At 52.8% G+C, this 22331-nt stretch overlaps 1 protein-coding gene across 2 annotated transcripts in view; it reads left to right on the top strand.

Annotated features, from left to right (window-relative positions):
- Positions 1-7525: 7525 nt before the first annotated feature.
- The window catches only part of SLC8A1 (solute carrier family 8 member A1), a 308663-nt gene continuing 293857 nt past the window's right edge, over positions 7526-22331 (top strand). Inside the window, exon 1 of one of the 2 annotated variants that reach the window (XM_075925818.1) lies at positions 7526-7864. The gene's annotated coding sequence lies outside the window, so the exon portion shown is untranslated. Of the gene's footprint in view, positions 7880-22331 lie in introns of both variants that reach the window. The other variant, XM_075925817.1, reaches the window with a different exon arrangement.

Below are 22331 nucleotides of genomic sequence, written 5' to 3'. Positions count from 1 at the left end.
CCAGAAGTGCCGGCTGGTGAATTACAGAACCGGGGGCCCTGCTCCACCACTATATGGAGCTGGGTCTCTCCCCCAGCTCTGCCCGGAGCGGGCCCTGGATCCCCCTGCCGGCAGTAGTTCTGATGGGGGTCGCAGCGGGGATGGAAGTCAGATCCAAGATCAATGAGCCCTGGGAAGTGGGCCCATTGAAAGGAGACTGGACCTGTGGATGCCTTGGGGGTCAACAGCAAGGGTCGGCTTTGGGAAGCCCCCTCTTTGGAGGTGAACGTGGCAGCATTGAGACACCACCCAGAAGCAGGCGCCACAGACACTAACTGCAGATTCATGGGACGGCTCTCTCAGATCTTGCACATGCATAAGATGATAGATTTGCAGGAGGGTGAGCAGTGGCGTAGTGAGGGGGCTGGAGGGGTCAGTTGCCCCTGGGAGAAAAATAATATAAAATGGATCAAAATTATAGGTGCTTTGTGAATATGCTGACTTGAGAGTGGCAAGATTTCACATTGTGATGTGTGATTCCTGGGAACCCATCTCAAATATGAAAAACTAGGTTGATACCTGTTCGTATCAGGAGCTGTTGAATTCAGTTCACCATTTGCAGTATCTCATTAGGATGTTTAGTGGAGAAGATGTTGTTGTTGTTGTTTTTATTTATACTGTGGGCAAAGCATGGGCTCACAAGAATTCCTCCAGTGTTTTACCATGAGTCTCAAAACATTTGGTGTTTTTCTAAAGGTCTGAAGTCAGTTGATTATGTAGGAATCTCAGCTTTCATTTAAAAAAAAGTTCTCTATACTTCTGGGCCTGACAGCTAAGGAGGAAAGCTTTAAAACATGAACCCTAAATACTCAAACAAAAGGCCAATCAAAATCCAACATGTTTTATTTTAAAAATATCTTATGATTTGTAGACCGTTCTCATAACTTTGTGTAGGCATTCCTTGTGATTTTTGGTTTGGCAATACTGCTCTGTGATTGGTGAATTTAGAGAGGTCTCTCCCTTCAGTCTCCGGTTCCACCCTCCTTTGTCGTCACAGGTCATCAGAGAATCATAGAGACGATGGAGAGTAGGGTGAGTCCATGACTCTGCAAAAGCGGCGAGGAGCCCTGTGGCACCTTATAGACTAACTGAAGTGTAGGAGCATAAACTTTCGTGGGCAAAGACCCACTTCGTCAGATGCATGGCTACCCCTCTGATCCTTGATCCATGACTCTGGTTAATGACTGGTCAGGGTGACTAACTATCATCAGCCAGTGGTCTGAATGAGCTATCTACTGCCACCTGTTAATCAACTGTAGGAAAAGGCTTCAGGAGCAGACCTTATTTATATAGACAACTTACTTTGCCACAGAGATCAGCAGACACACTTGCTGTGTCAAGGTGATCAATTTTGGCTCTTTGGGGTTGAAATTCACTTAAGACTTGGAGCTGGGAGAATGAAATGTTGTTATCCATACTGTATGATTAAAAGACCTGAACTTAATATGACCTGGCTTGGGGTCTACCATAACTTGAGCACTAAGCAGAGGATAGTGAGTCACATCTAACAAAGTCACAAAAGATGGAAGCAGGTTTTATTTCTGGTGGTGTAGAGTCTGTTTCGGAGTCCTCAATTATATCTGACATTTTACATCCAGTGTTTAAAGGCAGAACTGACTAGAATCAATTGAGAGTCCTTGTCTTGTCTCAGAGATCGCTTGAGCAAAAATCATTGATAAAATCTTGTGTAGACTGACCTTGGACTCAACATGCAGGCAGTGTGTTGAAGGGCAGTGCAAAGGAGGCAGTGGTGGTGAGGTACCATATTACCTAGTGAAATCATTGGTGCTGAAATCACTAAGGCCTGGAATTTGACCACAGAACTGACACTTTCCTAACAAACACTCAATTTTTGCTATTTAAAAAGTAAATCGATGTAACAGAAAACTGCAACGCCCTCTGGTAACTTTTTAAACATCAAACTTTATTGAAAAAATTGGATAGTTTGTTATTGAAAATATTTGACCTACACTTAAGGCAACTGATTTAATTGTGTGTAAAATTTTGCATAACAAAGGATGACATTTTTTAAAATGTTCAACTACATTCTGATGTGATATTTGTGTGGTTGTGGTTTGTTGTGTGGGTGCATGTTTTGGGGTTTTTTTGTTCAACAAAAAAATCCTTGTTGGGGGGTGGGGGGTCCCCGCCAAAGTAGTTCGAATTGGGTCCCGCACTTCCTAAAGCCGGCCCTGCAGCCAGGTGCTGGTCTCTGCCTCCTTCTTTTGTCTCTGTCCCTGGGAGGCTGAGCCTGGGCGTCTGGGTTAATCCACCTTTGGGAGAGTCAGTGAGGATCTCCCATCCCAGCGCAGGGGGACCCCGGTCACAGAGCAGGCAGCCCCCCCCACGCCACACTCTGCGCCGACCCCGGGCGTCACAAGGAAAGGGGGCTATGCACTGTTGTGTGAACCGTTCTGAAGGAACGCTGCTGCCCGCAGGGTTACCCCCATTCCAGGAGCACCTGTGCGTGGACAAGTCACAGCTTCCTAGCTCCGGCCCAAGGCGCACAATTCTGAACTTCTGCAAAGGTCAGAGGTGTTGGGAACCAGAGCTTTGGCCTCTAGTCCCAGGTGCTGACTTTTGGTTTTCCCAGTGGGCTTTTCACCCCACCACCCCCTGGCACCACTCCCCCGAGGTCCTGCCCTCACTCTGCCTCTTCCAGCCCCTGTTCTGCTTCAACCCCAGTGGCCCCCCACCCGCCCACCACTCACTCCTCTCCAGACCCTCCCCCGAGTCTCCCTGCCCATCCACTGCTCCCTCCTGTCCCCACGAGAGTCGTCAGCTGCCTGCCACCAAACAGCTGATCGGCAGCAAGCCCTGGCCAGAACTCCTGTGTTTGGAGGGGGCTGAGCTCCCTGTAGGTTTGTTCCAAGGGTGCTTGAGCCCAGGCGCATCCACAGCAGCTGTCCCACCTCTAGTTCTGCGTATGCTGAAGAACCTGAAGACAAGGCCACCCAGATCCGTTGCGCTATTCACCTGAGAGCTGGCCGGCTTTCAGCGGCAGTTTCAGTGCACAGTGGGAATTTTGAGATGAAAAGTGCTACATACAAGGGGTAGGAGACGTCACTTCTACCACAGCCTAGCTCAGAAACGACACCGATTGCTTTGGAGACAATCGCTTCCCTGTCCCATGTAGCATGCTGGGTGGCATAGCTGCAAATGGATCCAAGGGCTGTAATCACATTAACCCTGCTTAGCCCTTCTTTTTGATTAGTTTGGTCCTGGAGGGGCAGTAAATCATGCCCCCATGAAACAAAGAATCACTTAATTGTGACAAGGAAGAAGATTTTTTAAATCTGCCTCGATTCTTTTTATGAAGCGGACACCGCCCTGGTGTGAGACACATGTGCCAACTCAAAGCGCAGTGTATTACAAGCATTCCAGCACTTACCACGGGGAAGAACAGCTGGATGCTTTCACTGAATTTAACAGGACTGTGGCCAGACTGCATTTTAATCTCTTAGCATAGCAAGACTGTATTAGGGTGGAACTTGGACTCCCCAGCCAGAACCAGGGTCATTGTGCCAGCTGCTCTGCACACACACAGCATGCGCCAAGGCGGCCCCACACAACCCGCCAGCCAAGGCGGGAAAAGGAAGAAATGGCCCAAGTCACCCAGCGGACCGACGGCCCAGTCAGGGGTAGAACCCTAATGTCCTGAGTCCCTGTCAGTGCCCTGGGCTCAGCCTTCTACTCCACGTACATCTCCCCGCAGAACACAGCCTGGCTGCACGGAGGAGATCGCCACCGCCTCTTGGGAAGGGGGGTTCCCGGGGGGCACCTTTGAGAGAAGAACTCTTCCGGCAGCCTAACGCCGAGCTTCACTGGTACAGGCCTCGGTGTATGAACAGACCAAGAATCCTGAATTCACTGTCTCCAGGCTGTCCACATTCTCAGCAAGCATCACCGTCCTAGCACCACTGAATGTGGTTAACAAACAGGGCTAGAATAAACATCCTCTTACTAAGTGCCCTTGAGGAAACCACATTGCTTGACCTGAACCGGGGCTTAAATTCTTAGAGAGTATTTCCTGGAACCCCACCTCCTGCAGCACCTCCAGCGGGGTGAGCACACTTACCAGAGCTCAGCTCCTGACGGCTCCGGCTGAAGCGAAGTGCTGGCCTGAGCGGTTGTTTTCAGTTAGCTCTCCTCCTCATGAGCGATAAGGAGTCTGGTTCTGAGAGTGCCACCCGACTCGAGGTGAGCAGAACCTCAGTCAGGGAATTCACTACAGCGGAGGCAGGAGACCCACGGGTGGCACAGCTCCTGCGGGTATTATTAGAACCGTTGTTGCTGCGACCTGGCAGCGTTCCCGCCGTGCCACTCGGAGTAGGCCAGGCTCCGTGCCCGAGGTCTGCCACCTCCTTCTGGACACACACCAAGCCACGGTGAGGCTCCATTCATGCTGCCACGGAAGGGCAGCTGCAGGTTGGAGCATCACTGGGTTTGACCTCTGCTCTGCCACCAAATGTCGGCAGTAACAGAAACACGAAGGAAGACGACCAAGGTAAATGCCATTTTCCTTCTTCTCCCTTCGGGAATTGCAGGTATTAAATCCTCTGTGAGTGACACACCATTTTCTCTCATTTGCCTGAGAAAACTGCTTATTCCTTATGACCTGTTAGTTTTGACTCGTCACCATGCGAATTTCTGGGCTGTGACAAATGGCAGAGTGATCCATAGCAACCAACGTCTGACGCATTCTCTACTGAAAGCCAAGTTCCCAGAGCATTAACACAGCACAATGCCAACACAAGGCACTCTGCCCCTTGGCATGGACGCTTTACGGTGCAATTTCTAAGGCACGATCACGTACGAATTCTCAGCACAATCTGAGGCCGTTTTCCCACCTGTCTACCTGCCACACCTTGGACTGGCTTCATAGCAACCCACAGGATCTCTGTGGACTGCCCAGCATACGAACAGCCCCATGGGAGTCGGGCCAGGGCCTTGTTCGCCCAGCTAGACCGCTTCACCCTCAGGAGCGTATTTCTACAAAGTTTGCCAGCGTGAATGTCACTGCCCCCCGGGTGTGGCCGCCAGTCTGTTGGGAGCTACCAGTGCTCCCCATGTCCTGGAGGGGAGAGTTGTAGGAGTGCTCATCCCACATCTGCCCAGCCCCTGCCTAGCACTTAATTCTGCATCCAAATCTATCATGTTCCTACCCAGCCCAATCTCTGCCCCTTCCCCAAAGAGCTGAGGGGGGTGCAGAAGGGTCCCCCCCCTTTTCGGGCTGGGGGAGCTGCAGCAGATCTTTCCCTGTCCCTGTCTGGGCAGTACCACAGAGCAACCATCCTGTCCCCATTGCTCACGGGGGAGCCATCCGTGTGAGAACACAGCAAGAGCTGGCCACACTGCATGGCAGGGTGGAAGCCTAGAGGCAGGTCTGTGAGGGACCTGGGGAGGCGCAAGCCATCCCCTCTGCTGAGGCAGGATACGGCCCAGTGTCTTGTCACCATGCGGCCTGTACTGTTCTGGCCCCCTCCCCACAAGCAGATCGGGAGCCTGCCTAGACCTTAATGGCAGGGAGGGGCATTGAACCAAGCGTCTCCCCTACCAAGTGTTTCAGTCCAGCAGGTGTTTAGAGCAAACCAAGCACCAGGAGTGTGAAGGAGCAAGAGTCCAAAGCTGGTTTCTTCTCCCTCCCCGCTAACCAGAGACCAGGCCTCCAGCTGCATGTTCAGCACAAGGGGCTACGTTCCTATTCAGGCATCTGAATAAGTGCTGGTCACTCCCACAGCTTCACCAAGAACCTCTCAATTCTTCTCCCCCACACTGCTGCTTCCGCCTGAAAGCTCGGCCTGCACGGGTCCCCGTGTCCCTGCAGCCTGAGAAAGGGGAGAGGACCCTGCTGCAGCGCATGGGGGAGGAGGATCTCAGGAGGGGCAGAGATGGGTTAGGGTTGGGACACTGGATGTGGAGGCAGAATTAAGTGCTAGACCAGCGGCTTGCACCCATGTACCAATGGGAGCTGCATGTTTGGCTCTCGGCGTGTTGCGTGGCTGCGCGCACACACTGTACATGCTGCCTGCATGGCCTGCGGATGTCACATGGTTCGCAGCTGTGTGTTGATTGGCTTAGAGCACTGCCCTCTCCTCCCCTGCATCTCTCCAGGCCCCGTGTGAGGCACAAAGCACCAGCCCCTAATCCCGGCGTGGGCGAGAGACTGGCCCTCACTGTATTGCTGTCTAGTTCCTGGCGTAACCTGCCAGCGCACATGGGCACAGATCCACCCCCACCTGCCCCTTCCTGCCACTCAAAGCAGGCGAGCCAGCCTGGGAGAAACGGGAGCCCGGGCAGCTCTCTCCTCCCCACGTGCACTGGGGAGCCGCAGGGGCTCTCTGACTTCCCCAGCAACAGGCTAGAGCGTGTGCCACCCTCCACCCCAGCCCAGTAGGCTGCTCCCCTTTAACGGGAGGCGTGGAGGGCTGACAGCGGCTCGGGCCCCAGTATGCATGGGCCAAGGACCATCGTAAGGCTGGCCTTCCAGTGCTATGAAGGGAAATACATTCAAGACTGTGAGGCGCTCACATCCCCAGAAGCAAAGTGACCCTCAGCTCAGCGTGGCGCTCAGCACTCTGACCTGAGCCTGCAAAGCCGTTAAGATGCGTGTTTAATTTTAAGCATGCGCCCAGCCCTACAGAGGTTAAGGGGACAAAGCTAAGGGGCAGAATGCTCCGCTCCATGGTTGCAGGATTGTGCCCTACCACAGGCAGGGATCTGGACAGCATGGTACAGACCACATCTTTAGACAGCCAATCCCCTCTTGGCATTGCCCTTGGCTTTCCTTGACTTCTGAACGCTAGGGGGAACGCACGGCCGCAAAGGGGCAGCATTAAGGTGATCTGCACTACCTTAGGTTTCTCTTCTCCTGCTCTGCACATAGAACATCATATCGCCAGAGGGCTGGGTCAGACCCTCCCAATGTGAGCCAACAAGGAGGTGGCTAAAGAGGAGGATTCCCTCCTTCCTTCCCTCCCTCTCTCATTTATTTATAGACAGATATGCCGGGACTTTCCCAAACTGCGGTTTCCATTCTTCAAGGTTTGAGGCATTTATATGTCCCAGTGTGGCTACTGCTACTGTTACTAGTCTGGAAGCTGCCTGTCACATTTCTCCTGCGCATTCTCTCTCGCTCGCCCTCAAAAATGTGACTCTGACCATTCTGCTGCAACAGACGGGATGTAAATCAAGCTGAAATCTTTCCAAGGCACAATCTTACAAAGCCTGACCTATAAGAAAAGTGAAACGTGTTCTCAGAAATAAAGATACAAATCCTTACATTTTAAAAAAGTGTCTGTCTTTGTGATGTGTGTGTCCCCCACTCCTAACAATTACCGTGCAATTCTTTTGAGAAGTTATGGGCAAACAGTCAAGATTTGCATGAGACTGAAGCCATTTTAAGTACAGTATAAACCTAAGCAGCATATTTTATGGTTGCATATACTAGTCTGCAACGATTTGTTCAGCATGCCCTGAAAAGAAAATATGTAATCTTCAAGTTAATTTGAGAAAGACGTTGTGGCAGGGGGCTGGGGGTGTAAAAGTACCAGGCAGAAAGGATTTTTTCTAATCATTTATGTGTTGGATGAAGCACAAAGCTGCCAGATAGCTTCTTTTCGACAGCTTGGAGTTACTGTTGGGAACAGATCCATGTATGGAAGCAAAAGCAGAAAAGCACAGATAAGCTGAGACACAGCTATGCAAACCATGTTTAGAGACACTTAAAGGACAAGCTCCTTTCTTTCGGGTAAATTTAGAGAAGCCATCGTATGAGGTCCTTTTTCCATTCAGCCTTGCACACAGCTACTGAGACTTACCAGCGGTGAGTGAAATCAATGTAAGTGTTGTCTATGAATGTATAGCTTAGATATCGGGTGTCCCTGCTCTCCTAAGGAAAACTGTGCATCTGGGGGTGTCCGAAGAGAGATTCTGGTTGGGATCCAAAGAAGAGGCACTGAGTTGAATAGGATTGCAGCTAGGGAAGCAGAAACTTTGATGGAAAGAGAAATATTGCAAAATTAATATTTTATCACTGATCGTCTGCTATTTGGGCTTTATGAATTGAGTGATGTAAAACCTTCAGTAAGACAGGGCCCTGACAGCGTGCTTATTTTTTAGTGTCTGCCTCTTTTCTGTGTCCATGTATCAAATGTGTACAAATAATGTCTGCCTTTTCTGTGTTTTTGCATGTCTTACTTTTGTTTTGAGAAATGCATCTCTTTAGTGGTGTGGGTTGAGCTGAATGGACACAAGGAAGAGCTGATTTGTAAACGACTTGTGTTTCCTGGCACTTGAAGGCAATTTCTCAATGTTTCTCTGTAAATATGAGGTTGATTACATCCTGTGCAAAGATTTGTGCATGATTTTAACCATGAAAACCACTCTCCCCCCCCAAGAAAAACAGCTGGGTCCATCCTTGTGTCAACCTATTTCTTGCAGGGAGTATTTCAGGAACATAAAGCTCTGTAAAAAAGGTTTTCCTTCCAACCAATATCTATTCAACATTAAATTACATTAGTATAATAGCCTGTGCATTGCCAAAAAGCAGAGCTAGGTACCCATCATAAATTAATGTGATGTATAGAGAAAGCATTTGATTAAACTGGATGTATAAAGGGCTTTACATCCTTAGTCTAAAATCTTGTTTATTTTGAATCCGATGATTAAATCATGGTATTGTCGCAAGGCTACAGAATAGAGTTTTGGGGTCAGTTCAGGTGTTATAATGAGGAATTCAGAGTCCAGCTACAAATAGGTAAAGAAGCATTTTAATTTTTCAGGTGGCTAATAGACTGGAAAAAATAAGTTATCATAAGTAAAACTGTTTGGCAAGAATTGAAAAATATGAAAATGACTGAAAATTCCAAGGTTATACTGAAGCATAACAGAAAATATTGATCATTACACCCTACAGTCTTGAATATTTTTATTTTTTCTTGAATTTATTTAATAATTATCACCCCTATGTTAATATAAAAAAATAACAGACCATTTGGTTGTGACTCCAAAGTTAAGGCTGTGTTCCACAAAGGGCTTAATACGGGGCATAAATTCCAGTTTTTCCACTACATTTCACTGATCTTTCAGCGTGAAATTCCACAGAATCCTTCTGGATTTTCTGTGCTGCTTTTTGTTCATTTACTTTTCACTTTTTAATGGGAAATGTTTGAAAATGGGTTGTGACTGAAATGTGACTGTGGCATCCCAACACTTTTTTGTTCTTGATTTAAAAGCAAACACACATATATATACACACACACCCTACAGAAGAGTTGGCGGAGAGATTAACCTTGAGCAAAATGTCAAGCAATGGGTAAATTTGAAAATAAATATATTTGGATTGAGGATTGTTTTGTGCAGTTATTCACCAAAATACTGTTATTCTCTCCGTCGTACACTCAAAACAGCCTCTGCCAATGCCTACTCTTCTGTCAGATTTTATCCTTTAACAGAAGGTTTTAGGTGCAGCTGCTGATGGATAAAATCCTCTCCCTCAGTGGCGTAGTTTTCCTGAGTCCCCTAGGAACAGCAGTTCCCTATTTCTCCCTTTTGCAAACTGAGCCATTGCAACACGACAGAGCACTACTCTAAAGACCCACAGTGAAGTCCTGGGAGGACGTTGTTTGGAAGGGGGGCATAGTAAGGGGTGTGCTTGGGAAGGGAGCACTGTACAGGTCCTGTTCAGCAGCTGTGTCTGGTAGCAATCTTAACTGCTCCGCCTGAAGCTTTGTCTGAGCGCAGAAACACGGAGGCAGACAGGTGAAAATGAGACTGCATCTGTGATCCAGCTAACTAGGAGAATAAAGGTCACCTCAGTCAGCTAGTTGGGACCCAAATTCATGCCAAACTCTGCTCGGGTGGGCTCTGAAGAATGAAATTGAACTAGCAGAGACCTGCAAAATAACTTGGGACCCTGAGGATTGTTTGTCAGAATGGTGCACAAAACGATTGTCTCCCCCGGTGTTGGGGCCAGAGAGAGCTGCTGTCTGACGACCCGCATGGCGTAGGCCAGTTCCTGGGAAAGCCACACACTGTTTGCAGGGGAGTGTGGGGCTGCACCAGGCTGTGGTGATGAACCTCAGGCCTGCCGGTCGCACGCAAAGAAGCCTCTGTAAGCCTGGGGCAGACTGGAGAGCCCTCTCCGGAGAGCCCTCTCCGAAAAGTTACAGCCCCAGCTTGCTTTTAAGCTCAGGTTTCCCATAACAGGTTCAAATCTGGCTCCAGGGAAGCACCCCAGGGAACTCAGGGTAGGTGGGGAGACAGATACAAGGGTCTCAGTGACAGCAGCTCTAGCCAGTTCCACTAGCGCTCAGCACGCTTTCGCTGTCACTGGCCCGGAGCAGGCATGTGGAACAGCACGTGGATAAATAGTTTCCCAGAGGCCAGCGGTGGCTGAGCTCTCGAGGGAGGCTTGGTAAAGCTGCTGGTGCCAGGGAGTGTTAGTTAAGTGCATCACAAGGCAGTCTGGCCTAGTGGACAGAGCATCAGTCTGGCATCAGGACAGCTTGGTGAGTGACTTGGGAAAAAAACCACTTCCCTCTCTTGGCCTCTTTCCCCTGCCACCCTCCTGTCTGCCCATGGAGCGTGTCTCCCAGCGTGTCTGCCCTCTGCTCCTCTGGCAGCACCAGACCCCAACCTCATAGAAACAGCAACAAAGAAGTGAGCTAATGCCCCGGGTCTGACTCATGAGTTTGGGTGCTGCAGGGTTTGGCTGAAACTCCTTAAAGAGCCAGCACCGGGTTCACCACTCACCGCTGGCATGCGCCTCGTGACTCACCTGGAGATGGGTCCATCACCAGCCGGTCACCCCTTGCTGTGCTCGCTCGCTCTTAGTGACTTGGCCTCTGTCAGCGTCTCTCAGGACGGGCTGTCCTCTGCCAGGCCAGGCCAGGCCACCCTCATCCTATGGCCAAAGCTGTGCCACTTCCCCACGGCTGGCGGGGAACCCAGGCGTGTGCCGTGTGCCACAGCTGGGCTCTACTTACTCCCAGACCTGGTTACGAGCTGCCTGGGCTGTGTCCTGCTCCCTCCTGCCGGCATGGCCCTGCAGCTCTTTCCCATTAGCTGCAGCCCAGCTCCTGCAGCTCAGGAAGCAGCAGCGGGCTACTCTCCCTGCTAGTCTCCACTCCTTAGCTCAGGAAGCCCCACCCATGCCTGCCCAGGTGTGCTTCCCCCTTAATTCAGCATTACAGAGCTCTGGCTGCCCTCCAGGGACACCTGTGCAGGTTACTGGCCGTCAGCACTCTTGACAGTCAGTCCCAGGTGAATGGAGCAGCAAGTATCATTTGTGGCTCTTGAAAATCTTGGCCTGCCTGGCTGGAATGCCCCAGCTCAGCAAAGCAGCCATGTGATTGAGGAGCGCTCACCATGGGACGAGTGCACCTGAATCCTGAAGCCCATGTGAAAGTCCCACCCAGTGTTTGTACAGAGCTGTGTTTAGATAAGCTGGGGGGCAGACTTCACCGCTCTTCTCCAGGGTCTCAAAAACCCAACTTCTGGAGACCAGAGTTCAGCCTCAAAGGGTTTTCAGCAAGGGTTGCCCAGGGTCGGCCTCCTCTCCTTTAAGGAACTGCAGAAATGAATTCCATTCAATAGCTTCATACACCCTTATGATGAAGAAACAAAGACTGACCTGATTTGTGCACGATAGCAGAGGTATTTCATAACCCACTGTTAATAGAAACAGAGAGAAACCCAAAAGTAAAATGGGACCAGTTCACTCACAAAACACAGGAAGAAACCAGGAGATCCCAGAAGCGTAGGGTTTGGGTCACCCAAGTCCCTGTGAGTGTCTCTGATCACCGAACCTGCACCACGGGCTGAGTCAGACCCAGCTCTCTGCTTGCTTGCAGGGATCCTCAGCTGGGACCCAGGCTGCCTCTTCCCCTGCTGTGGATCACTGCTAGGCAGCCAGCTCGCTCATTAGCCAGTCAGCTAAGTTGCAAGGATACAGACTTAATGAAAACCCTGCTACAAGAAAATACATAAAACCTGGGAATAACCAAACAGAAATGACTTCCCCATTGCTGCATGTAGAGAGAAGCTGGTGAATCGCACTGGCTGAGAGAGGAACTAGAACAGTTTGTCTAAAATCAAAACCACATGCCAAGCCTACAACTAACCCAGCAGAAGTGCTTTTCCTCCCCAGGTTTCCCTTGCCGCAATTAGCCTGGCCCGTGTGCCCTGGTAGAGGGTTAATATCAGCATTACCTGCTGCAGAGTGAGGGCCAGCAGCCTGCTCTCAGCAGGTATGTCTACACTACAGAGTTTTTTTCGGGCAAATGGCCGTTTTTCAAAAAAAAAAGCTTCACTTAAGTCCACACTGCAATTGTGTTCTTTCGAAAAAAACTGGAAAGAACAGGGGGTTTTCTAGCGTTGGTGATCCTCTTTCTACGAGGAAGAACCCTTTTTCTGAAAGAGCTCTTTTGGGAAAAGGCCTGTGTGGATGGGGAAGGGAGTTCTTTCTGAAGAAGAGGAAAGAGGAGAGGGCACAGGTAGCCTGGTGGCCACTCGTCCATAGTAATCACAGTTTAAATGTGAGACAGCTCCCGTTCAGTGTGGATACCATCTTTCGAAAAAGCAGATTGCTTTTTCAATGCGCTTTGGCAGTGTGGACGCGCTTTCGGAAGAAGTTTTTTGGAAGATCTCTTCGGGAAAAGCTTCTTCCAAAAGGAGCCTGCTGCCTAGACACAGCCAGCGTCTCCCAGCCGCAAGCCTTAGCAAAGCAGCTGCCCTGCTTGCCTGTTCATGGAGTCTGAGCCCAGCCACAGAGCCAGACCCTCTTGGAGCAAACCCCAAACTGCCACCCCCAATTGCAGAAGTGTCTGGGTGCGGAAGCTAAATCTGCCTAGCAACAATGCCCCAGACACAGCTCGTTCCCACCCGCGATTTGTTTTTTCGGAAAAGCCTCCTCATGGGCTTCCGAAGGAGCGTGTCTGTTCTTCCGCAAAAGAAAGCGGAAGAGCAGACGCATTCCCTGGATGTGGCAGAGGTTTTCCGGGATACCCCCGTAGTGTAGACATAGCTAGAGAGACCTCCCTGTCGTGTGCCGGGGTTACATTTAGGCTAGCCCCATGGAGCTGGTCCCTTTGCTCATGCACAGCCTCTGGTGGATGGGGGAAGGGGGAGAGAAAGGTGATTCATTGCCTCCTGGGCAGATGGGGCCAGGGCATCCAGTCTGAGCTCCCACATAAGCCAGGCCCTGGAACTAGGCTGAGCATGCTCAGCATCCAGTGAGTGCAGCCTTTAAAGAAAACCACACCCGCATGAGGCCAGGCAAGAGAATTTGGCAAACTGGGGCTGGTTCAAAGCAATCCCAATCCTCCCCCTCCCCCTCCCGATGAATGAAATATTTACAGCCTGGACGAAGAGTCTGAAAACATCCCTTATCCCAGAGGACAGCTCGTCCAGAGTGAGATCCAGCTCCATGGACAAGTCCTTTCCCCAGCTGAGATCCTCCTCCTGCCAGGGTCTGCTGTTTCCCTGGCCTAGGAAGGCCCCATCCCTGCAGTGTCCGAACACCTGCCAATCAGGCAGTAAGACGTGACTGACGCCCTTTTCCTCCCCAGGGAGGAACGTGCACAGTGGGCGGTGGGGGCGAGGTGCTGTCCAGCTGTTCTGTTTAGGTTGGAGCCAGAGCTAAAGAAATGCTCCTGGCCCATGGAGCAGAAGGGAGGTGAGGCTAGTGTGGGTGCTTCCTTTCTGGGGGAGTTGTTCCCACAGCCCCCCAGAAAGGGCTGGCCCCTGCACAGACCAGCTCAGCCTCCCTTTTCACCTGTCTGTAGCCTAAGTGCAGCGGGGTTAGACCCCGGGGCGATGAGGGGAGCCCTGGTCCCCCAGGGCCTGGCAGTGCAGGAGGGCGTGGCTTTGCACCCGGTAAAGAGAGGCGTGGCATGCCGAGACACAAGGCCTGGTGCAAAGCCACGCCCTCCTGTACTGCCAGGCCTTGTGTCTCGGCATGCCACGCCTCTCTTTACCGGGTGCAAAGCCACGCCCTCCTGTACTGCCAGGCCATGTGTCTCGGCATGCCACGCCTCTCTTTACATGGTGCAAAGCCACGCCCTCCTGTACTGCAGGAGGGCGTGGCTTTGCACCCGGTAAAGAGAGGCGTGGCATGCCGAGACACAAGGCCTGGCAGTACAGGAGGGCGTGGCTTTGCACCATGTAAAGAGAGGCGTGGCATGCCGAGACACAAGGCCTGGCAGTACAGGAGGGCGTGGCTTTGCACCATGTAAAGAGAGGCGTGGCATGCCGAGACACAAGGCCTGGCAGTACAGGAGGGCGTGGCTTTGCACCATGTAAAGAGAGGCGTGGCATGCCGAGACACATGGCCTGGCAGTACAGGAGGGCGTGGCTTTGCACCCGGTAAAGAGAGGCGTGGCATGCCGAGACACAAGGCCTGGCAGTACAGGAGGGCGTGGCTTTGCACCAGGTAAAGAGAGGCGTGCCATGCCGAGACACAAGGCCTGGCAGTGCAGGAGGGCGTGGCTTTGCACCATGTAAAGAGAGGCGTGCCATGCCGAGACACAAGGCCTGGCAGTGCAGGAGGGCGTGGCTTTGCACCAGGTAAAGAGAGGCGTGGTGTGCCGAGACACAAGGCCTGGGAGTCTGTTCGCTTCAGCACCATGTGTATTCCCAGCATGTGCCGCGCACGTGTGGCTGTCATGCTGGGCTCACTTGAAATGCAAGCCCCTGCGGTGAGCTTGCTGGAGAGAACTCGTCCCATCGCCTGGATGTTCTGCTGTGCCAGTCTGGACCACAGAGGGCAGAGCAGACGTGGCGCACTCTCGAGCATTGATGTCAGCTTCCCCCATGGAGCGCATGCCCTGTTGGGTGCAGTGATGCACCCCTAGAACCCCAGCCAAGGCCAGATTAAGGGCGGGGGGCTAGCCGGGCAGTTGCCTGGGGTGCCAACCTATGGGGGGTGCCTGATGGCAGCTGTAAGGGGCACCGCACACCCAGGGCCAGGGGCCGCATGGCGCCCCTTAGAGCTGTCATCAGGCACCGGGTGCCCAGGGCCAGGGGCGGTGCGGCACCCCTTAGAGCTGCAATCAGGCACCGTGCACCCAATTGCAGCTGTAAGGGGCTCCACGCACCCAGGGCCAGGGGCCTCATGGTGCCCCTTAGAGCTGCCGTCAGGTGCCGGGTGCCCAGGACCGGGGGCAGTGCAGCGCCCCTTACAGCTGCCATCAGGCACCGTGCGCCCAATTGCAGATGTAAGGTGAGCAGTGCGCCGGGGGGCAGGGCCGCGCATGCATCACACGCCCACTAGGGGCGGAGCCACGCATGCATCACACGCCCACTAGGGGCGGAGCCACGCATGCATCACACGCCCACTAGGGGCAGAGCCACGCATGCATCACACGCCCACTAGGGGCAGATCCACGCATGCATCGCACACCCACTAGGGGCAGAGCCACGCATGCATCACACGTCCACTAGGGGCAGATCCACGCATGCATCACACGTCCACTAGGGGCAGAGCCACGCATGCATCACACGCCCACTAGGGGCAGAGCCACGCATGCATCACACGCCCACTAGGGGCAGATCCACGCATGCATCGCACACCCACTAGGGGCAGAGCCACGCATGCATCACACGTCCACTAGGGGCAGATCCACGCATGCATCACACGCCCACTAGGGGCAGATCCACGCATGCATCACACGCCCACTAGGGGCAGAGCCACGCATGCATCACACGCCCACTAGGGGCAGAGCCACGCATGCATCACACGCCCACTAGGGGCAGAGCCACGCATGCATCGCACACCCACTGCCTGGGGTGCAGGAATGGCTCGAGCTGGCCCTGGCTCCAGCTCCCAGGGAGGCGGAGGCTGGCGGAGGGCTCTAGGCTCTGGGCGCTGGGCCGGCGGGGTGCGCGGTGCCTCGAGCAGCCTGGTGCAGGACTGGCTAGCACCATGCAGATGACAGCTGGTGACTGGTGCGCTCTTTGGCCCAGCAGGCTGAGCTCTGCTAGATCTGAGTTCTACAGCAGAAGGCCAGCGCTGCCCCATGGCAGGGTTAGGTGGAGTTCAGGAAAGTGAAGCTCTGGAACAGGCTTCCAAAGGTGATGGTGGCATGCGGGGATGTTTCAGAACGAGTGAGCCTTGCATCTCTCAGGCAGGCTCCGGGCAGAGCCCTGCATGGATACAGCTTGATCTGAATCCACACACGAGTCGCAGATGTCTGCATTCACACCTGGATACAGGGCTCTAGGCAGCGGCGGGTATAGGGCAGGGCGGCTGCTCCAGGCCCCGCGCTTCAATAGGCCCTGCGCTGAGCCCCGCAAAACTCTCACTGCCCCTGGCTCTAGGTCTTGGTTCACCTGGTCCTGCATCTGCACAGAGGTCTGGAAGTGATGGGGTCTAGCCCTACAGTTCTCTGCTTCTATGGTCCTCAGCCCTACGTGCCGACTCCAGGGGAGCTCAGCACGTACCGGCAGCAAAGCTCCTCTCTCTGTCCCCAGCGCCTCCTGCCCACCGGTGGCCCCGCTGACCCACTCCTTCCCCTCCCTCCCAGCACCGCCAGCCACAAATAAGCGTTCAGGACACTGGCGGGGGGGGGGGGGGGCAAGGACACAGCGTGCTCAGGGAGGGGGCAGGGCAGAGGCTTGGGGAGAGGGGTGCGACGGGGGCGGAGGTGGAGCAGATGGGGTGGGGGTGGGGGCTTGAGGGAAGGGATGCAGTGGGGCTGGGAGCAGAAGAGGAGTCGAGCACCCTCTGGCTAGAGGGGAAGTCAGTGCCTATGTCCTGACCGGGATAAATCAACTTAGATCACTTGTCACTTTCTCGTTCTGCAGAGGGCTTGGCCCTGAACTGCTACCAAAACGCACTTAGGAGCCGTCAGACCTGTATGTGGAAATGACTCTCAATGCTGGATGTTGATATGGATGAAAGAACAAAGGGGTTTACACAAGGGTCCAAGGGAGCTCAGCATGATGGAGGAGCTGGACCAGCCTCCTAGGACTTGGCCCGGGTTCACAATCCTGGGCCCTGGAATGCTCGGCCCTTTCAATGATGCTATTTGTCATGCCTCCATCCCTGTAGACTCTGGGGCTATGTCGACACTGCAGCGCTACCTCGCGTCTTCACAGCAAGCCCGTTATTTCCAAATCTAACGGCCTCGCTATTTCGACATGCCTGGAAATCTCATTGCACAGAGGAAGGGATGCTTTGGAATAGCGGGTTATTTTGAACACAGCACCAGATCACAGAATCAGCTCCTTTGCAATAAGATTGAAATAAGAGACACCGTTTGCAAAGCTCAAATTGCGTCTCTTATTTTGAGCTGCAGTGCAGTGTAGATGCACCAAGTGCCGCCCAACCTGTAATGCCTTTATCCTCACAACACCCCTGGGATTGGAAGCAGGCCGGTGCTATCACCCCACTATACAGAGAGGGAACTGAGCCCTCCCTCCCCCCAACACACAAAGTGATTTGCCCGAGGTCAAACGGCCAATCTGTGGCAAAGCACAGAATTCAACCCACATCTTCCAGTACTAGGATAGGGCTCTCACCATTGGACTGTCCTTTCCCCTTTGGGCCCAGGGCCAGTTTTGCATTGCTGAAGAGTCACCCTACTAGCTTTGTAACATCCTGTGTCAGCAACCTCAGAAGGGAAATTTAGTCCCCAAATTCTGTCCATCAGTGCGGAGCCCTAAGGCTGGGGCTGACAGAAAGGGGATGGGGGAATTCTTGTCCCCCAAATTCAGCATGAAATGTCACACAGACTTTTTAAAAAACTTCAGCTGTAATCCAATAGTTTGTTCCAGCCATGAGGATTTGAGTCTTCGGGGCGTTACCAGGTGCGAATGGGGGTAATTTCAGGGCACCGAGGGATTGGAGCAGAATTTGGTGTCTCGCTGCACATTGCAGATGGAAATATTCTCCGGGCTCCATGGTTCTAGGAGAGGACATCCCAGAGCATGGGCAGCCACTGGCTCTCCAACCTGTCCCTCATTCCTACAGTCAGCAGTAAGGTCTGCACCATCCTGGCTGCTTCTTATGTTGCCTCTACCAGGCTCCTCCACCTCTGCTGGGGGTGCCCTTCCTACAGGGCCAAGCTACCTTCTCTCCCTGGCCTGAAGGAGTGGCTGCAGGACTCCCCTGCCGCCCCTTGCTGCCCTCAGCTCCCTGGCTCTCTCTCAGCTCCATGGATTCCTATCCAGGTGAGCATCATCCTTTAGTTTGGCCTCACTGCTCGCTGGTTCCTCCTCCAGGCTGCTTTGCTCCCCTAGCCAGCCTCCCCATGCAGAGCTGCTCTGGGGTGAAGACCCCATCACCAGGCCCCTCAGTTTGGGGTTGCAGGCTCATGACAGAGAGAGAAGGTAGCGCTCTGCCCTTGCATGGCGCAGCACAGACGGCTCCGTGTACCCGTCTGAACCGAAAGTCACACTCCGGAGGGAACTGTACCAAGAGCAGCGGGAATGAAAAAGGGCCCAGAGATCACACGTGGGACGAGAGATTATCAACAGGTAAAATGTGCGTCGGGAGGCCCGTGGGTGACTAGCGGTGTCTTTAAGGAGCAAAAGGGGACAAATACCAAGATGAGAGAGGACTCTGCTTCTTGTGGAAGTTGGTGCAGTGGAGCCTTGACCTCTAGGTGCAATGGGAGTCAGGAGTGTAACTAGGAGCGGAGGGAGGAAATTTAGACTAGATGAGGAACATTTCCCAAAGCAAGAGGTTGTTTAGACTGGAATGGCCTCCCACGGGAGCTGGGGAGACGGGGGGGGGGGGGGGGAGTCCTTCACTTGGCTTATTTTGAAGTCCTTGAGAATGTGCTGCAGATCACAACCTCACACGGGCAGGCAGACATCAAAGGCAGCGCGATGAGCTGTCTGTCTTTCCAGCCCTTAGGATGCGTTCAGATTGTGCGCGCTGCTCAGGAACCCCTTGTTACACAGAAATAAGACTTTCCCCTGGAGTTGGCAAATCAGTGCCCAGTGACAACATCCTCCACCACTTCCTGCTCGTTTACAAAGCTTTCCTCACTTTTACTTGGCTCGTTTTCCTCTCTTCTCAGACAAGCAAAGCTGGGACTTGGAAGGAGACACAGCAGTGGGGAAAAACCAGCATTCTGGAGGGGCAGGAATGTGCCAACTAAATCGCTTCTAATTTTTCATCTCCTTGCTGGGGCCTGCTGAATTGCCCTCAAAGCCCTCTTCATGTGAAACTATCCCCTTCCGACCATACCTGTACTCCAGCCCCAGGTTGGGCATCCCACCTGGCATCCTTCTCCTGGGAAGGCACCAAACGGTGCTCCTGGCAGAGGCTGTCTGTCTGCTCCTGAGCAGCTAGAGGGGTCACTGTGGAAAGGAGAGAAGATTTTCCCACCTCTGTTGGATGGAGCTGACACTCTGGGTGCATCTAGACTGGCAAGAGTTGCCAGCTGTCTACACTGGCCGCTTGAATTTGCACAAGAGCACTGACTTTCTAATGCTCAAAATCAGTGCTTCTTGCTCCTGCTCGGGAAAAAGCCCTCTTATGCAAGAACACTTGCTCAAGAGGGCCAGTGTAGACAGGGAAGAACTGTTTTGTGCAAAAAAGTCCCAATGGCTAAAGTGGCGATCGGGGCTTTCTTGCGCAAAATCGCGTCTAGACTGGCCACGGATGCTTTTGCGCTAAAGCACTTTTTGCACAAAAGCATCCCTGCCAATCTCGACGCGCTTTTGCGGAAATACTTTTAACAGAAAAATCCTGCCAGTCTAGACACAGCCTCTAAGTAACAACACCTCCAGGCTGGGATCGGGATGCACAGCAAGGCCCCTCAGGGCACTGCCAAGTTTCAGGGCTGGCAGCTGCCCAGGGAAGACTGCACTGGCGCCCCAATGACCCGAACAGGAGGGCATTTCACTGTGGTACAAAATGAGGAATTGCCCCCGGAGGCCTCCCTCACCCCATGCTAGACTCAGCAAAGCAGCCAGATTCCAAACCCTGAAGCTTTGCGTTTCCAGCTGATGGGAGGGTGCTTAGGGTGGGGGTGATTCACGAGGAAGGGTTCAAAGGGTCAATACTGACACTGGTGTTGACTGACTAAGGGAGGGGGCCATGAGCAGGAGTGTGCCAGTACTTGTAGGGCATGAATCCCTGGGGGACATGGTGGCCCATCTGGTCCGGTGTCATCTCTCTGACAGTGAGCTGGGCGGAGACAAAGGCAGGAATCCCATAGGGTCCCTGTGACAGGGCGTTTGCCCTGCACTGTCCCTTTAAGGGCAAAACCCCAGCCCTGAGCAAGGGCAGCAAGCAAAGCCCCAGCTGAGGCAGCTCAGGCTAATTAGGGCCCAGCTGTGGGTGATATAAAGAGGGCCTGCTGGAAGGGGGAAGGAGGCGGAATTGCATGCTGCTTTGGATAGAGAGTAGTAGGGACCTGACTGCTAGGGCAGCGCAGTGGGGATGGGGCTGTGGGGAGGCGGGCAAAGGCAGCACGTCCACACCCCTTTGCCTGTGATGAGTGGCTGTTACAGGTGCAGTTTGCTCCTCAAACAGAGGCTAGATGAAGGCTGTCAGTAGGTCACTGAGGGAAGGTTGGTGCAGGGAACGGAGTGTTCCCTGAGGGGAGATCCCAGGAAATGATAAATGCCAACCCCTGGAAGGGGGGCTCAGATGCTGGTGTGGGCAGTGCCGGAGGGCAGTATCCTGAAGGGGATGCTGTGGCCAAAGAGAAACATGGGGAGACATTGGCTAGGGGGAGGCATCCAGCCAGCTGAACCAGCTAATTCCCAGGATTGCCAGCTGGAGGTGCTATGGTGGTGCCCTGTGGCAGTCCTATTATAGGAAATCTCCCTGGCAGTCAGAGGCTGGCTTTGGGGCTTACAGCCTCACATCTGTACCTACCAATGGCTGCTCTGGCTTTTCTCGCTATGCCTCTTGCTAGGTTTCATCAGGCTAAGCTCTCAGCCTTGGCAATCTCTTGTGGCAATGTGTGCCACAGGTGAATGTGTGCTGTGGGATTTCTTCTCCATGTGTGGCTTGCAGCACTCCCTTCAGTACAGGCCATTAGCCAGGATGGGCCAGGATCGTGTCCCTAGCCACTGTTTGCTGGAAGCTGGGAATGGGTGACAGGAGATGGATCACTTGATGATCACTTGCTCTTCGTTCCCTATGTGGCACCAGGCATTGGCCTACAACACCCTCCCTCCTGCCCAAACCCTGCAATTCCACCCTGCTCCCAGGCAGCTCCCTCCCACACACTGAACCCCTAATTTTTGGACTCATTCCAGAGCTTAGGGAGCCCCACAAAATCTACTAGCCCCAGAACCACAGAAGAATTAGTTCGACCCAGATCACCAGCAGCCACTGGCTGCCCCGGACCGGTGGCTTTAAGTTAGGAGCCTAAATATAGTTATGTGCAGCGGCGGTCAAAAAGGCAAATAGGATGCTAGGAATTATTAGGAAAGGGATAGAAAATAAGACCCAGAATATCTTACTGCCCCTGTATAAAACTATGGTACGCCCACATCTTGAATACTGTGTACAGATGTGGTCTCCTCACCTCAAAAAAGATATTTTGGCCTTGGAAAGGGTTCAGAAAAGGGCAACTAAAATGATTGGAGGTCCCATATGAGGAGAGGTTAAAGCGACTGGGACTTTTCAGTTTAGAAAAGAGGAGACTGAGGGGGGATATGATAGAGATCTCTAAAATCATGAGTGGTGTGGAGAGGGCGGATAAAGAAAAGTTATTTATTAGTTCCCATAATAGAAGAACTAGAGGACACCAAATGAAATTAATGGGTAGCAGGTTTAAAACTAATAAAAGAAGGTTCTTCTTCACACAGCGTGTAGTCAACCTGTGGAACTCCTTGCCAGAGGAGGCTGTGAAGGCTAGGACTATAACAGAGTTTAAAGAGAAGTTAGATCATTTCATGGAGTTTAGGACTATAAAAGGCTATTAGCCAGGGTATAGAAATGGTGTCCCTGGCCTCTGTGTGTCAGAGGGGGGAGAGGGATGGCAGGAGGCAAATCGCTTGATCATTGTCTTCGGTCCACCCTTTCTGGGGCACCTGGTGCTGGTCACTGTCGGCAGACAGGCTCCTGGGCTAGATGGACCTTTGGTCTGACCCAGTATGGCCGTTCTTATGAACCCACCACCCACCCCTGAGTTTGCTAGTATTGGCCACCATGTCTTTGGGCAGACTAACCACATTCTGATCTTCCAGCCATACTGAGAGATGTACACTTCCCCCTTTCTGAACCAACTAAACAGCAGACAGTGACATATCTTCCTTCAGAGGCTACTTCTAAGCTTTCTGCTCAGATCACGGTGTGGCAAGGGTGACATTAGGAATGC

This window comes from Pelodiscus sinensis, chromosome 3 (assembly GCF_049634645.1).
Source record: "Pelodiscus sinensis isolate JC-2024 chromosome 3, ASM4963464v1, whole genome shotgun sequence".
NCBI lineage: Eukaryota > Metazoa > Chordata > Testudines > Trionychidae > Pelodiscus > Pelodiscus sinensis.
The sequence above is the reverse complement of the archived record's forward strand: the minus strand, read 5'-3'. Positions and strand labels throughout refer to the sequence as shown.